This window comes from Phyllobates terribilis, unplaced genomic scaffold, assembly GCF_046119375.1.
Source record: "Phyllobates terribilis strain yellow unplaced genomic scaffold, ASM4611937v1 Scaffold_5__5_contigs__length_657084704, whole genome shotgun sequence".
Taxonomy (NCBI): domain Eukaryota; kingdom Metazoa; phylum Chordata; class Amphibia; order Anura; family Dendrobatidae; genus Phyllobates; species Phyllobates terribilis.
The window spans coordinates 74,242,028-74,256,961 of NW_027362765.1; the positions used below are offsets into that span (position 1 = coordinate 74,242,028).

At 42.6% G+C, this 14,934-nt stretch overlaps 1 pseudogene; it reads right to left on the reverse strand.

Moving 5' to 3' along the window:
* The window catches only part of LOC141271468 (uncharacterized), a 339,948-nt pseudogene that overhangs the window by 96,329 nt on the left and 228,685 nt on the right, over nucleotides 1-14,934 (reverse strand).

The following is a 14,934-nucleotide window of genomic DNA, read 5'->3' on the forward strand; positions in this document are numbered from 1 at the left end:
AGGGCAACAAAATTAATAAAGGGAATGGAGGGACTGCAATACCCAGAGAGGTTGGCAAAACTAGGACTATTCAGCCTGGAAAAGAGAAGGTTGAGGGGGGACATAATAAATGTGTACAAATATGTTAGGGGACAGTATAGAGACCTTGCCCGGGATTTGTTCAAAAGGAGGGATATTACGGTAACAAGAGGGCACTCACTAAGACTGGAAGAGAAAAGGTTTCAGCACCAGCATAGGAAGGGGTTCTTTACGGTAAGAGCAGTGAGAATATGGAATTCACTGAGTGAGGAGACGGTAATGTCGGATTCACTACACCAGTTCAAGCGGGGACTGGATGCTTTTCTAGATACCAGGCAGATTTCTGCATATACTTAAAAATAGAATAAAATAGTAGGTTGATACAGGGATTTATTCTGACTGCTGGTTTCAGAGTCGGGAGGGAATTTTTCCTCAGGTGAAGATTGGCTAAATCATTTGGGGTTTTTGCCCTCCTCTGGATCAACTTTAGCAACTACAGAACTTACAGGTCGAACTTGATGGACGCAAGTCTTTATTCGGCTTTACAAACTATGTATCACTATGTATGTCAATCTACATTTTACTTTTAATGGTCCTAGTAAAAACAGAGAATTTTTGGAGATCTCACTCACTGGCGTTAGAACATCAAAAAAGTTGCATGCTCTCTGTATTGTAAACCTGTCAGTGGGAATACCACACTGCATGCAGATAGCTGCCACCATTACAGCTATTCCGTATGGGGAATTTGTCAGAGCAAAAAGACTGTGCTCTGACAATGGCACCTACCAGGGGGCGAAGCGTCTGTTATAAAAACTAGGTTGAAAGAAAGAGGATATACAAATAATATTATTGATAGGGCATATAAAAAACTCGAGTGCTGGAAAGAAAAGAAATGCTGTAAAAAATCTATAAAGTCAAAAACGAAAACTAACAGATACCCAAAAATCACTAATCAAATTATCACACTTAGTACTCCCTACAGCACCCAATTCAATAAGATTAAAAGTATTATAACAAAATATATTCCAGTTTGATACTAAGACAATAAATTGCATGACAGGCATGAGGTTATATATTACAGTGAGAATTTTTTTCCTTTTTCAAGTTTTGCAGACTCATAATGACCTTGAGAATCATAATGACAGGTCAGTTTTGGGATTTATTGACATGGTAAATAAAAAACCCAAAAAACAATCGTGAAATTGCACTTTTTCTGCAATTTCACGGCACTTTAAAAAAAAATTCCAGTACGCTATATGGTAACATCAGTGGTGTCACTCAAAAGTACATGTTATGGCTCTGGGAAAAGGGGAGCCAAAAAACTAAAACGGAAAATCACCATGGGGGGGGAAAGAAGGGTTACAGGCAGGAAAGAGAAAAATATATTGTGCCATGCACACAAAATTAGCGATGCTCTTTGGGCTACGTTCCGACAATGAGTTTTTATTGCGTTTTTGACGCTTTGTGTTTTTACTGCATCAAGAAGGCAGCATCTTACAATTATAGCAAAGTGGATGAGATTAAAAGATATCTAATGCCCTCTGTGCTTTTTATTAACACGGCGTAAATTCACCTGCGGTGCTTTTTTTAAAATCTGCAGCATGTCAATTTCTCTTGCGAGTTCACTGACTTTTCTATGCAAAAATTTCCCCATAGACTTGTATTCGGAGCTGAAATTCCGCAGGTAAAAAACACATGTAATTCGCAGCTAAGTATGTCAAAGTTTTGTCAAAGCAAAAAAACAAGGTATCATATCAGTATTTACAGCATGACACACCAAACATAACCATAATACACCTTCCATGGCGTCCATCCAGTACAACACCCCCCACGATAGCTCTCCATGAAGTATGATGCCACCATGTTGTAGAATGTCGCCACAATTCTATATACACATTTTACCATAATGGTAACCCCCCACATGCACAGTATGATGCCTTCATTTTGCATTCCCCTACACAATGAGCAGCAGAATAGTTTCCAGGCTAAGCAGGTTGCGGAGTCAGGAATAGCCACAGGTCTGTAGACAGTTGCAGCAGTATAGTTTGAAGGATAAGCAGGTTCAAAACTCAGGAATAGCCGGAGGAGCAGGAATATAGTTTGGACCAAGCAGCAGTTGGAAGGACAGCTTGAATAAAGTCTGGGAGCTCAATAATCTCACAAGAAAGAAAGTGCAATGCTTGGTTTAAGTAGGGTGTTCAATCATGAGATTACAGGGTGGAGACAATCAGGTACAACACAGGTACTAGCATCTAGGTTAGCAAGGAACTGTCCAGCGAGCTGAATAGCTCAGAGGGAAGAGCTTCCGCCTGGTGCACAAGAGCTGCTGGGTTCAAGTCCTGACAGTGACCTAATACAGCCTGGTGTAGAGCACCCTAATACAGCCTGGTGCAGTGTACCCTAACAAAGACTGGTGTACCATCATTCTGCTCTGACTAGCGTAGGGACAGTGTTAGGTTCTGTGTGTGTGTACTCTGCAAAACAGCCTCTGTTGGGGTACTCTTTAAAACAGCCTAGTTTTTTTTTGTTTGTTTTCCTTAATTTGGGGAGGCCCCAAAACATTGGGAATGGCAAACAGATGGCTTGGTGCGGCTGGTAACTTCTCCATTCAGCCAAAGATACGGACAAGTCCTCTGGGATCCTGTTACGGATCCGGGTGGTGGAACCTCTGTGCTGCGGTGCAAGGAGGGACCAGAGGGGCGTAACTAAGTATCTACTTGGCCTGACAGTATACAGACATTACAGCAAGGGATTGCAGAGGATTCATTTTGTGAGGTAAAATATTGTTTAAAAATAGGCAGTAAAATGTTTTACCTCACAAAAAGAATCCCCTGCTGTAAAGTCTGTATTGTCTTTTGCTTCCTCCCCTGTCCAGGAGATGTGGTATGTTCCGTACACGGTCAGACACAGACAATTTTTTAAATGAAGTTTTGTTCGTGGGAAAACCCCTTTAAGGCTGCCCGCGGTAAAGGGGACATTTCTATTAATGGCCAAAAAATTTCCTTTTTTCCGGATTACTCCATTGAAGTTTTGAAATGTAGGGCACAGTTCCTAGATGTAAAACGTAGGCTGCCAGTCTGTAAACTCCATATTCCATGCTTTATCCTGCGAAACTCAGAGTGGCGACTATGGGAGAAGCTTTTTTCTTTGAACATCTGAAAGAGACACTCCGCTGGATTGACATGAATGAGCAGAAGATTCCCCAAAATCAGTAACTTTGAATCTGGATAACTCAAGATATATAATCATGTATCAGAGACATAGGCGGATTATAATGAGGGCAATCTGGGCTACCGCACAGGGCTCCGGGGGGAGGCTATGGACAGATTGCCCTCATTATATGTGCGGCGTCGCGGCACATACCGGCAGACAGAGGCGGGGGGGCCCCCGGACCGCTCCCCCAGCAGCTGCGCACGGCCGCTACTTCTTCTTCGGCCAGGCCAGCACTGCAGCTGTTAACTTCCCTGTGCTGGCCCAGCCGCGTCACTGCTAGGAGACATGGCCTTGTGTCTCCTAGCTGTGATGTCACGCAGTGTGCGCCGGGCCTGCACTTCTGCACCGGAGAGGAGCAGGAGGACTGGAGACGGGGGATGGTGAGTGTGTGTGAGAGTGTGTGCAGGCAGATATCATTGTGTGATGTCTGTTAATATGTATTTTTGTGTTTCAAACGTGTTTATGTGTGTATGTGTATGTCTGTATATGTTTGTGTGTGCGTGACTGCGTGCGGCCTCCCGCAGTGTATAGATGGCACCGTGCGGCCTCCCGCAGTGTATAGATGGCACCGTGCGGCCTCCCGCAGTGTATAGATGGCACCGAGCGGCCTCCCGCAGTGTATAGATGGCTACGGGCGGCCTCCCGCAGCGTATAGATGGCTACGGGCGGCCTCCCGCAGCGTATAGATGGCTACGGGCGGCCTCCCGCAGCGTATAGATGGCTACGGGCGGCCTCCCGCAGCGTATAGATGGCTACGGGCGGCCTCCCGCAGCGTATAGATGGCTACGGGCGGCCTCCCGCAGTGTATAGATGGCTACGGGCGGCCTCCCGCAGTGTATAGATGGTTACGTGCGGCCTCCCGCAGTGTATAGATGGTTACGTGCGGCCTCCGGCAGTGTACAGATGGCTACGAGAGGCCTCCGGCAGTGTACAGATGGCTACGTGCGGCCTCCCGCAGTGTACAGATAGCTACGTGCGGCCTCCCGCCGTGTATAGATGGCTATGTGTGCACAATATTGAGTCATACAAATAATGTAAGGCTATGTGCCCATGATGCAGAAATGCTCCGGATTTTTTCCTGAGCGTTTCTGCATCTCCCTGGCAGAAAAAACGCATGCGGATTGTACATGCATTTTTCCTGCCAGGGAGAAGCGGAAGTGAAGCGTTCTTCACATGTATTTCCGCTTGCGGGTTGACAAGCGCTTTCCAAGCGATTTTAGCATCACTTGGAAAGTGCTTGATAACTTGGTCACACTATATAAATCCATGCAATTGGCATGGATTTATATAGTGTGACCGTAAAAGAATGGTAAAAAATATAATTACCTTCTGATGGCCTGCCGACGTCAGCGGTCGCGTGACCCATCACATGACTAAATGACGTCACGGCAAGTCCTTTTCAGACCATCGCGAGCTGCTGGCAAGCCAGGATGAATCGGATAAAGACACCGGGGGCCATCAGAAGGTAAGTATAATATTTATTTTTTATTTTATTCTTTTTTTACAGGTTCTATGGTACCCGGGTCCAGAGGAGAGTCTCCTCTTCTCCAGACCCGGGTACCATCCGCACATTGAAACGCATGTATTCCGCATGTACAGATGCAGTGATGCGTATTCCATGCGTTCCAATGCAAGTCAATGGTGGCGAAAACGCCGCGCTTCCGCAAAGTAAATGGTAATGCGGCGGATTTTTCCACAATGATAATCCGCAGCGGAAATTTCCGCAGCATGTGCACAGTACATGCGGATTATCATTGGGGAACATGGCAGACCTTCTATCAAGCGTTTTTTAATCGTTTCCGCAGCGGAATTGCCGCTGCGGAAACGCTTAAAAAACGCATAGTGGGCACACAGCCTAAAAAAAATTATTATAATTAATATTGTGACAAATTAATTTCACGTGAACTATCACATGATCTATCACAGGGGATCATGTGACATGTGATACATCAGGTGTGTGTGTGTGTGTGTGTGTGTGTGTGTGTGTGTGTGGGGGGGGGGGGGGGGGGGGGGGGGGGGCGCACCTTCTAAACTGCCCGGGGCCCTTGCTACTCTTAATCCATCCCTGATCAGGGAGGACCTGATGGGCTGGGGGAGGCACAAGAAGCATACACCACACATATTAAGAAAAAAGCTAAAAATAAGCGTATGTTTGCCCAGACACACTTCTCCGAGCAGGGGGAGAAGGTGGGACATTTATTGGCCGTGATAGCAAGAGCCCAGATAGGAAGTTATTTTAGGCTAAGTGCTCACAACGCAGAAATACTCCCGATTTTTCCTGAGAGTCTCTGCATCTCCCTGGAGGAAAAAACGCATGCGGATTTTACATGCGTTTTTCCTGCCAGGGACAAGCGTAATTAAAGCGTTTTGATCATGCGATTTCGCATGCGGATTGTCAGCGGTCGTGTGACCCATCACATGACTAAATGACGTCATAGCAGGTCCTTTTACACAACCGCGAGAAACCGGGAAGACCGGACGCATCGGATAAGGAGACCGGGGGCCATCAGAAGGTAAGTGTAATATATATTTTTTATTTTAATTATTTATTTTTTTACAGGTACTATGGTACCCGGGTCTGGGGGAGAGTCTCCTCTCCTCCAGACCCGGGTACCATCCGCACATTGAATCGCTTAATATCCGCATGTGCACATGAAGTCATGCGGATATTAAGCAATTCAATGCAAGTCAATGGCGGCGAAAACGCCGCAATTATGCAAAATAATTGGTAGTGCTGCACATTTTTATGCAATGAAAATCAGCAGCGGAAATTTCCACAGCATTCGCACAGCACATGCGGATTATCATTGGGGAACATGGCAGACCTTCTACCAAGCGTTTTTTAAGCGTTTCTGCAGCGGAATTGCCGCTGCGGAAACGCTTAAAAGACGCATAGTGGGCACACAGCCTTATTTAACCTTTAAAAGATAGGGAGGGCGTGGTAGTAAGCCAGACTGAACAGATCTCTAACACTTTAGATTTATACACATCTGTTTACAATTCTAATAAACTGCAATTCAATAGAGAAGAAATCTTGTCCTATCTAAAGGAAATTAATCAGCCGACATTCTCTGGTAAAGATCAAGAATATTTAAATAGCCCTCTAGAGCTGGAGGAATTGCAAATGGTGGTAGCCTATATCGCACACACAACTCCCCAATATGGATAAATCAGAGATTTTTCTATAAAGTCGGCCACGAGTTTAGAAAATTAATATGGGGCAAACAAACTCCGAGATTTAAGCTGGAAACATTGCAAAGAAACAAATCAATGGGAGGTCTTGCAGTCCGTAATCCATGTTTGTATTATGTGGCATCTCGGCTTCAACATATTCGTGGATGGGACAACACTGGGGTGGGGGGCTCAACATGTATTGCTGGAACATTATTTCCAATCAGATAAACTCTATGAAGCAGTAGAGGTTCATAAATTTAGGACACTTTGAGGTAAAATACCGACTATTTTATTAATCCACAAACTTTGGGAGACAGTGAAAAAATTACAGGGTATAGAAGGGGTTTCGCAATTTACTTCATTATGTAACACTTCTTGGCTTCCAAATCTATACCAACTGGTTGGATTCAAGTCCTGGAGTTCCAGAGGTTTAAATAGACTTAATCAAGTGCTAATAGGTGATGTGATTAAGGAATTTTCATAATTGCAAAATGAATATGGTTTACCTGACTCTTAATTCCATAAATATCTACAACTTCATCACGCATATCAGAGAAAGGCATTGTTTTGGAAGTGGGGGTACCTCAAAATATAATAATACAGAGAATAGCTAATCTACATAACTCTAGTAGACTGATCTCATTACTTTATAACATTCTCCTGGACATTATATTGACAAGCCATCCTATGTGATCGAAGGAGTGTGATGGGTCCTATAGAAGAAAATCACTGGTTAGATTGGAGAGTTCCACAATTATCCTTAAGTGAATCCCACAGATTATAATTGATGTCTCACATACATGCGAGACATCAGATATATAGAACGCCTCAATCTTTACATAACATAGGATTTCGTTCAAGTCCTCATTGTCCTAGATGCAAAACTTACTCAGCAGACATGCTTCATATGATGTGGAATTGTCCTAACATAGTGTCCTTTTGGAAAGGAGTTACAGCAATCATTAACAGGATTTAATTAAAGTAGAACGTTCACCACTAGTATGTATACTAAGATTTGTTGAAGATCTGACTACTGATGAACGTGGCAAAATTGCGGTGGCACGTATGTTATATATGGCAATGAAATTAATAGCCCAAAAATGGATAGCAGATCAGGAACCTATGATACCAGAATTTATTGATAAAGTTAACTGGCTAGTAAATTTGGAAAAAGGCATATACCTACAAAGAGACGCTCTCTCTAAATTTGATAAGTTATGGGGTTTATGGATTGATGGTTCTGGTTTGGCATCTAGGGGATTGCAGAGATTTCGCCTCGGCTTGTTTTGAGTTATGTTTATATGACACCTTAAATTAAACTTCCCTGAGAATAAATAAGTATGTCCTTATTATTTTCATAAGCAGTAAAAATGTATTGTGACTATTGTTATTATGATCAAGTGTATGGTCATCTACCTTTGTTTATCCTGCAGAAACAAGAAACAAACAATTTATGTGAAATGTCTTATGGTTGGGGAGTAGAGGACCGCGTTCCTCCAATCTTTGTCTTGGTTTGTTTTTTTTCATTTCTGAAAAAATTCATAATAATCAATAAAAAAACATTTGATTTAAAATAAATAAAAAGCACAGTGGGTATGTGATTTCTATAAATTCTTTCCACTTTGCTAGAACTGTAAGATGCTGCATTTTTGACACAACAAAAACAAGCAGTATAAAAAATGCACCAAAAGCTCATCGTGGGAACGCACCCCAAGGGGCATGACTATTTTTGGGTTCATGGAACAATACATTGCTCTCTTTCCGTCTTTAAAAGTTGTGAATTATACTCTTCATGACCACACTAAATTACTGTTTCACCCCTAAACAAGTGGTTTAAAGGCTTTTCCTTTGACACCTCAGGAAATCTATGAACGCCACTGGTCTCATCTATAGGCGACTCTTGTTTGGATGAGACAAGCGGGGCACAGAATGGCTACCTTGGCAACTGATCATGTATAGCATCATCTCTCCATGGTCAATGTCAAATAGGTTGGAAGAAAACATCAGCCAGCCCTTATATACTGTAGTTATACAAATGTAAAATATATACTTTGTTCAAATATAGGTGTATTATTTTATACTTAGTTTTCAATAACTAATGGTCATTGGTAATTGTATACATTTTCTAATAACCATTTAGTGCACTAAATCACTTTCCCTTTCTTTTGTAGACAAGTGACTTTACTATAACTTATATGTTTTTCTAGTACATGTTATCAATAAAACAATTAAAAAAATATAATGGCTACGTCCCTGTGTGACTTCTCTGATGTTTGACAAAATTTGAATTCCGATTAAAACATTTCCCACATTCTGAACATGAAAATGGCTTTTCCCCTCTGTGAGTTCTTTGATGTATAGAAAGTTCTGATTTATCCCTAAAACCTTTCCCACATTCTGAACATGAATATGGTTTCTCCCCTGTGTGAGTTCGCTGATGTCTAATAAAATTTGCTTTCTGAGTAAAACATTTTCCACATTCTGAACAGAAATATGGCTTCTCTCCTGTGTGAATTCTCTGATGTTCAACAAGAAGTGATTTTTTTGTAAAACATTTCCCACATTCTGAACATGAATATGGCTTCTCCCCTGTGTGAGTTATTTGATGTATAGAAAGTTCTGATTTATCCCTATAACCTTTCCCACATTCTGAACATGAATATGGTTTCTCCCCTGTGTGAGTTAACTGATGTGAAACAAGGCTTGATTTACTACTGTAATATTTTCCACATTCTGAACATGAAAATGATTTCTCCCCTATGTAAGCTATTTCATTTTCCTCAGCACTTCTCTTGCTGTCAGTTTGTATATTTGTCTTTGATGAAGCAGAAGAGAGGACCTTTTCAAAAGGATCAGATGACAGATTTTTTCTTAGATGACCTTCCGGTGTATCTGTGAAAATTACATGTTCTTCACATGTACCAGATGTTCTACTACAATTATCAGCTGCAAAATCTGAGAGTATCAGATGTCCCTCGGAGCTCGTGGTACAGTCATCTGCCAAGAATAAAACTGACTTTATTAATTTTAAATAACACTGCATTTGAATTATATTAATATTTTTATACACTTTTACAATTTCTGTGGAAATTATATATACAATTGAATTATTGACAGACTAAGGCAGTATACCACAAAAGAATGGCTGATAGTTTATGGTCTTAGCCCACCAGGTTGTGCGCTTTCAAATTTTCACTTCTCTATTGTAGCCATCTTCTCTGTAGGTTCATGTTTCTCTCTGTCGGTCACCAATCATTTCCACATGTTCAGAAGAGACTCATAAAGAGGCCACTAATCAGTTTTATTACATGTTTCCATCTCATGCACTCTAGCATGGAGGAAAGCACATGGGAAGAGCACAGACTGGTCATGTACACATTGTTATGTCTGTCAGAGTCTGCAGGCTCAAAAAATCTACCTTGGACAGTCTTGTCGCAAGCCACTCCGTCTGGCACATGCCAGGAGAACTATGGCTTTCACCCCTTAACCACTGTACAGGGATCTGGTCTTACAATTGGGTCACCTGGATTGCTTCCTGGGAAGAGCTGCTATAGCTATACAGAGAAGTGAACCGGAGGCAAGAGGATGGTCGAGTAACCAGGTCAGAACCAGGAGGTTAATGTAATGACAAAATCATACAAAAAGAATAGTAAAAAAGTGAGCTGAGGTAAAACATCAGGAACGTCCACTGGGAGAATAGGAAGGCACAAGTTTCACAGAAGCAAATCACATTATAACCTGCAGTGGACAGCAGGATTTCAGGAGCTTAATTAGCTTGCAGACCCACCAACACCATACAGCAGAGAGCAAACACTGACAGCAGTTAATTCTATACTCAGGGTTGCCAATCTACTATTATATTTTTTCTGGACAACTGGACCAAAATTTACAGACGCTCAAAATTTGCCACACCCCCTAAAAAAGACCACGCCCCAAATGTAAAAAAATTAGAGGCTATATATTTAGATTTACACCCTGAATATATATACACTGCTCAAAAAAATAAAGGGAACACTTAAACAACACAATGTAACTCCTAGTCAATAAAACTTCTGTGAAATCTACCTGTCCAGTTAGGAAGCAACACTGATTGTGAATCAATTTCTCCTGCTGTTGTGCAAATGGAACAGACAACTGGTAGAAATGATAGGCAATTAGCAAGATACCCCCTATAAATGAGTGGTACTGCAGGTGGTGACCATAGACCATTTCTCTGTTCTCAGGAACAACAACAGGGGGAGCACCGCCAGAGCCCTGCAAAATGACCTCCAGCAGGCCACAAACTCCATGAGGGTGGTATGAGGGCTCGACGTCCACAGTTGGGGGTTGTGCTCATAGCCCAACACCGTGCAGGACGCTTGGCATTTGCAACAGAACACCAGGATTGGCAAAGTCGCCACTGGCGCCCTGTGCTCTTCACAGATGAAAGCAGGTTCACACTGAGCACATGTGACAGAGACTGGAGACGCCGTGGAGAGCGATCTGATGCCTGCAACATCCTTCAGCATGGCCGGTTTGGCAGTGGGTCAGTAATGGTGTGGGGTCGCATTTCTTTGGAGGGAAGCACAGCCCTCCATGTTCTCACCAGAGGTAGCCTGACTGCCATTATGTACCAAGATGAGATCCTCAGACCCCTTAAGAAACCATATGCTAGTGCGGTTGGCCCTGGGCTCCTCCTAATGCAGGACAATGCCAGACCTCATGTGGCTGGAGTGTGTCAGCCATTCCTGCAAGATGAAGGCATTGAAGCTATGGACTGACCCGCCCGTTCCCCAGACCTGAATCCAATTGAGCACATCTGGGACATCATGTCTCGCTCCATCCACAAACGTCACGTTGCACCACAGACTGTCCAGGAGTTGATGGATGCTTTAGTCCAGGACTGGGAGGAGATCCCACAGAAGAAAATCCGCAACCTCATCAGCATTGTATGGAGGTAATACAGGCACGTGGAGGCCACACACAATACTGAGCCTCATTTTGACTTGTTTTAAGGACATTACATCATAGTTGGATCAGCCTGTAGTGTGTTTTTCCACTTGAATTTTGGCGGTGACTCCAAATCCTGGCCTCCATTGGTTAATAAATTTGATTTCCATTGATGATTTTTGTGTGATTTTGTTGTCAGCACATTCAACTTTGTACAGAACAAAGTATTCAATGAGAATATTTCATTCATTCAGATCTAGGATGTGTTAGAGTGTTCCCTTTATTTTTTTGAGCAGTGTATGTGTGTATATATATATGTATATATATATATAGACACACACACACACACACAATAATACAGATACTGAGAATTACACCCAACTAAATCCTCTGGACTCTAGCAGCAGTATATAGCACAGTGCACCACACAGTTACAAAGCTCCCCTGGAATTGTAGATTTATTTATTTTACTCACTTATATAGTGCCATTAATTCCCCAGCGCTTTACAGATATTATCGGCACTGTCCCCATTGGGGTTCACAATCTAGATTCCCTCTCGGTATGTCTTTAGAGTGTGGAAGGAAACTCACCCAAACACAGGGAGAATATACAAACTCCTTGCAGATGTTTTCCTTGGTTGGATTTGAACCTAGGACCCCAGTTCTGCATGGATGCAGTGCTAACCACTGAGCCACCGTGCCGCCCACTAAGAAAGTAATATATATTTTAATGCGTGATGCCAACATATCACCATATGTATTATAATTTATATGTCTGTACACCCCCAGTGGAGCTATGCAACTGTGTGGAAAACAGCCACTAGAGGCGGCGCATGCGCAGATTTAGATCTCGGCTCATTCTCCTGAAGCCCGCTGCCACGAGATCAATGGCTCCTGCCTCACACTGCCGGGAAACCCCCTCCTCCCAGCCCAGGCCCCTCAGTATCACCCCACTCCTGTCACCGCTGGCTTCCTGCTGTGGCGACCCTGCCTTCTGTAACCTCGCTCCACCGCCTGCCCCACTCGGTATGCTACATTCAGACTATAAGAAGCACCCCTATTTTCCTCCCAAATTTTTGGGAAAAAGTGCGTCTCATAGTCTGAGAAATACGGTATATAGAAATATACATTCTAATAAGTGTGGTGATATGATAGCACCACACATATTATAACATATACTATTTTAAATACAGTTTCAGGGAAGCTATGTAACTGTGTTGTGCACCGTGCTATTCATTTGCCCACTTCAACCGACTAATACAATATGCCAAATTCAGCTTTATTAACTAGCAGCAGGAGGAAACCTGGAGAGGGGAGGGACTTTTGATGACAGTCAATGATGGTGCCGGTGGACTACTAGTGTGTGGCATCTGGCGGTGAGAGTCATCAGACCATACGATTGTGACCACAATAGCAGGGTACAATGAATCGTGGAGCGACTGCGGGGAGAGAAACGAGAGAGCTGCCCGGCGCGGGAACAGGAGTAAGATCAGCCAGAGTGTAGGACGTCAGATGCCGGAATGGTACTGAGAAGATGTCACAATACCCCCCCACCCAATCTTACGAAAACCTTTGGACCCTCAGTGCCAGTTCCAATGAACAAGAAATGAAAGGATATTCTCACAAACCGAGAGTCAGGGATCTTTTGTACCTCGTACTCAGGGATCTTTTGTACCTCATACTCAAGACTGCCCCCTATTAGGACGGGAGGGTGAATAGGCAAACATATAATATTTTTATTTATATTGTGCCAACGTATTTCGCAGCACTTTACAATTAAGAGGGGAAATATACAAATAAAGACATTACAAAGTAACACATAGTTCAACAGTTACAGGAGGAGTGAGGGTCCTGATCACAAGCTTACAATCTATAAGGAAATAGGGGGGACACAGATAAAAAGCTCTGTCATGTAAAGTCCAGTCATCATTATAATAAATAGGGGTTATGATATAAAGCGATATGAGCAGTCATCTGTCAGTATCTGAACAGTTACCAAGTGCTAATGGGTGCATAGAGGATGTGGAGACAGATGAATAGGAGGAACCAGAATGAGAAAATTTTAGACAGAGTGAACAGCTAAAAAGTAGATTAGTGGAAAGAGGTTATAAGATATGTGTTTTTCAAGCATGCTTAAAAGTTTGGGGGCTAGATATTTATCGAATGATCTGGGTTAGTACATTCCAGAAAACAGGCACAGAAGTTTTGGAGACGGAAGTGGGAGATTTAGATTTTGGAGGTTAGTCCTAGATCAGTTGCAGAATGGAAAGCACGGGTATGGTGATACACAGAGGGAGGAGATGTAGGGTCATGCAGAATTGTGGAGAGCTTTATGAGTTAAAGAGATAAGTTTATATTGTACTCTGCAGTGAAAGGGTAACCAATGCAATAACTGGCACAAGGAGGAGGCATCGGTATAGCGGCTGGACAGAAATATAACCACGGCTGATGCATTCAGGATGAATTGGAGAGCAGAAAATTTGGTAAGAGGGAGACAGATCAGTAGAGAGTTGCAGTAGTCTAGATGAAAATGAATAAGAGCGACAGTAAAAGATTTTGCAGTTTCAAAGGTGAGAATAGGCTGGATTTTGGAGATGTTTTAACGATACAGATAACATGAGCGATTGAGTGATTGGAAATAGGGACTGAATAAAAGTTCTGTGTCAAATATGACCCCAAAACAGCGAGCATTCTGCTTGGGAGTTATGGTTGAACCACCCAAGCCAATTTCAACATGAAGTAAAAGGTAGGTTATAGAGGGAGGGAATGTGAGGAGTTCAGTTTTGGAGAGATTCAATTTCAGATAAAGGGAGGACATGATGCTAGAGACAGCAGACAAACAATCCCTGGTATTTTGTACTAAGGTGGGAGAGCTGTCAGGTGAAGGTGTATAATTGTGTGCAATTAGTATGTGGATAGTACTGGAAACCAATTCTGCTGCTAGTTAATCCAAAAGGGGCAGTGTATGGAGAGAAGAGGAAATGGCTTAGGATCAAACCTTGACAAGTAAGTGGAAGATTAGAGAAAGAAGAGCTGGCAAATTATACAGTAAAGGAGTTGTCAGAAAGGTAGGAGGAGAACAAAGAGAAAGGTGTCCGTGAGGCCAATAAAGCAGAGCATGGTGAGGAGGAATTGACGATCCAGTAGGGAGTAGTAACCATTGGATTTGGTTGTTAATAAATCGTTAAGAGATTTTAGTAAGGGCAGTTTCAGTATAGTGTACAGAATAGAAACTGGTTTGTAAATGGTCAAGAAAAAAGTTATATGAGAGATAGTGGATTAGACAAGAATGTACCAAGCATTCCAGGAGTATAAAGATGAAGAGGAGATTAGAGGCCGGTTATGATGGAGAGTTTGAATGAAGAAGGAAAGCATCCCTAAAGAAAGAGACAGGTTACATATTTTAGTTAGGTAGGAAGTGACAGCTGGGAGAGCGACTCAAGCAGATGTGACGGAATAGGATCATTGGTGTCAGGGGATTGTGCGAAAATGTCTTGATGGATATGGTTGAATTTTTTCTTGGAAATAAGTGGTCAATCGACAGTACTGAGGTTGGTGACAGGGCCCTGTAATCTAAGGCTCAAGAGGGTATGGAAAGTT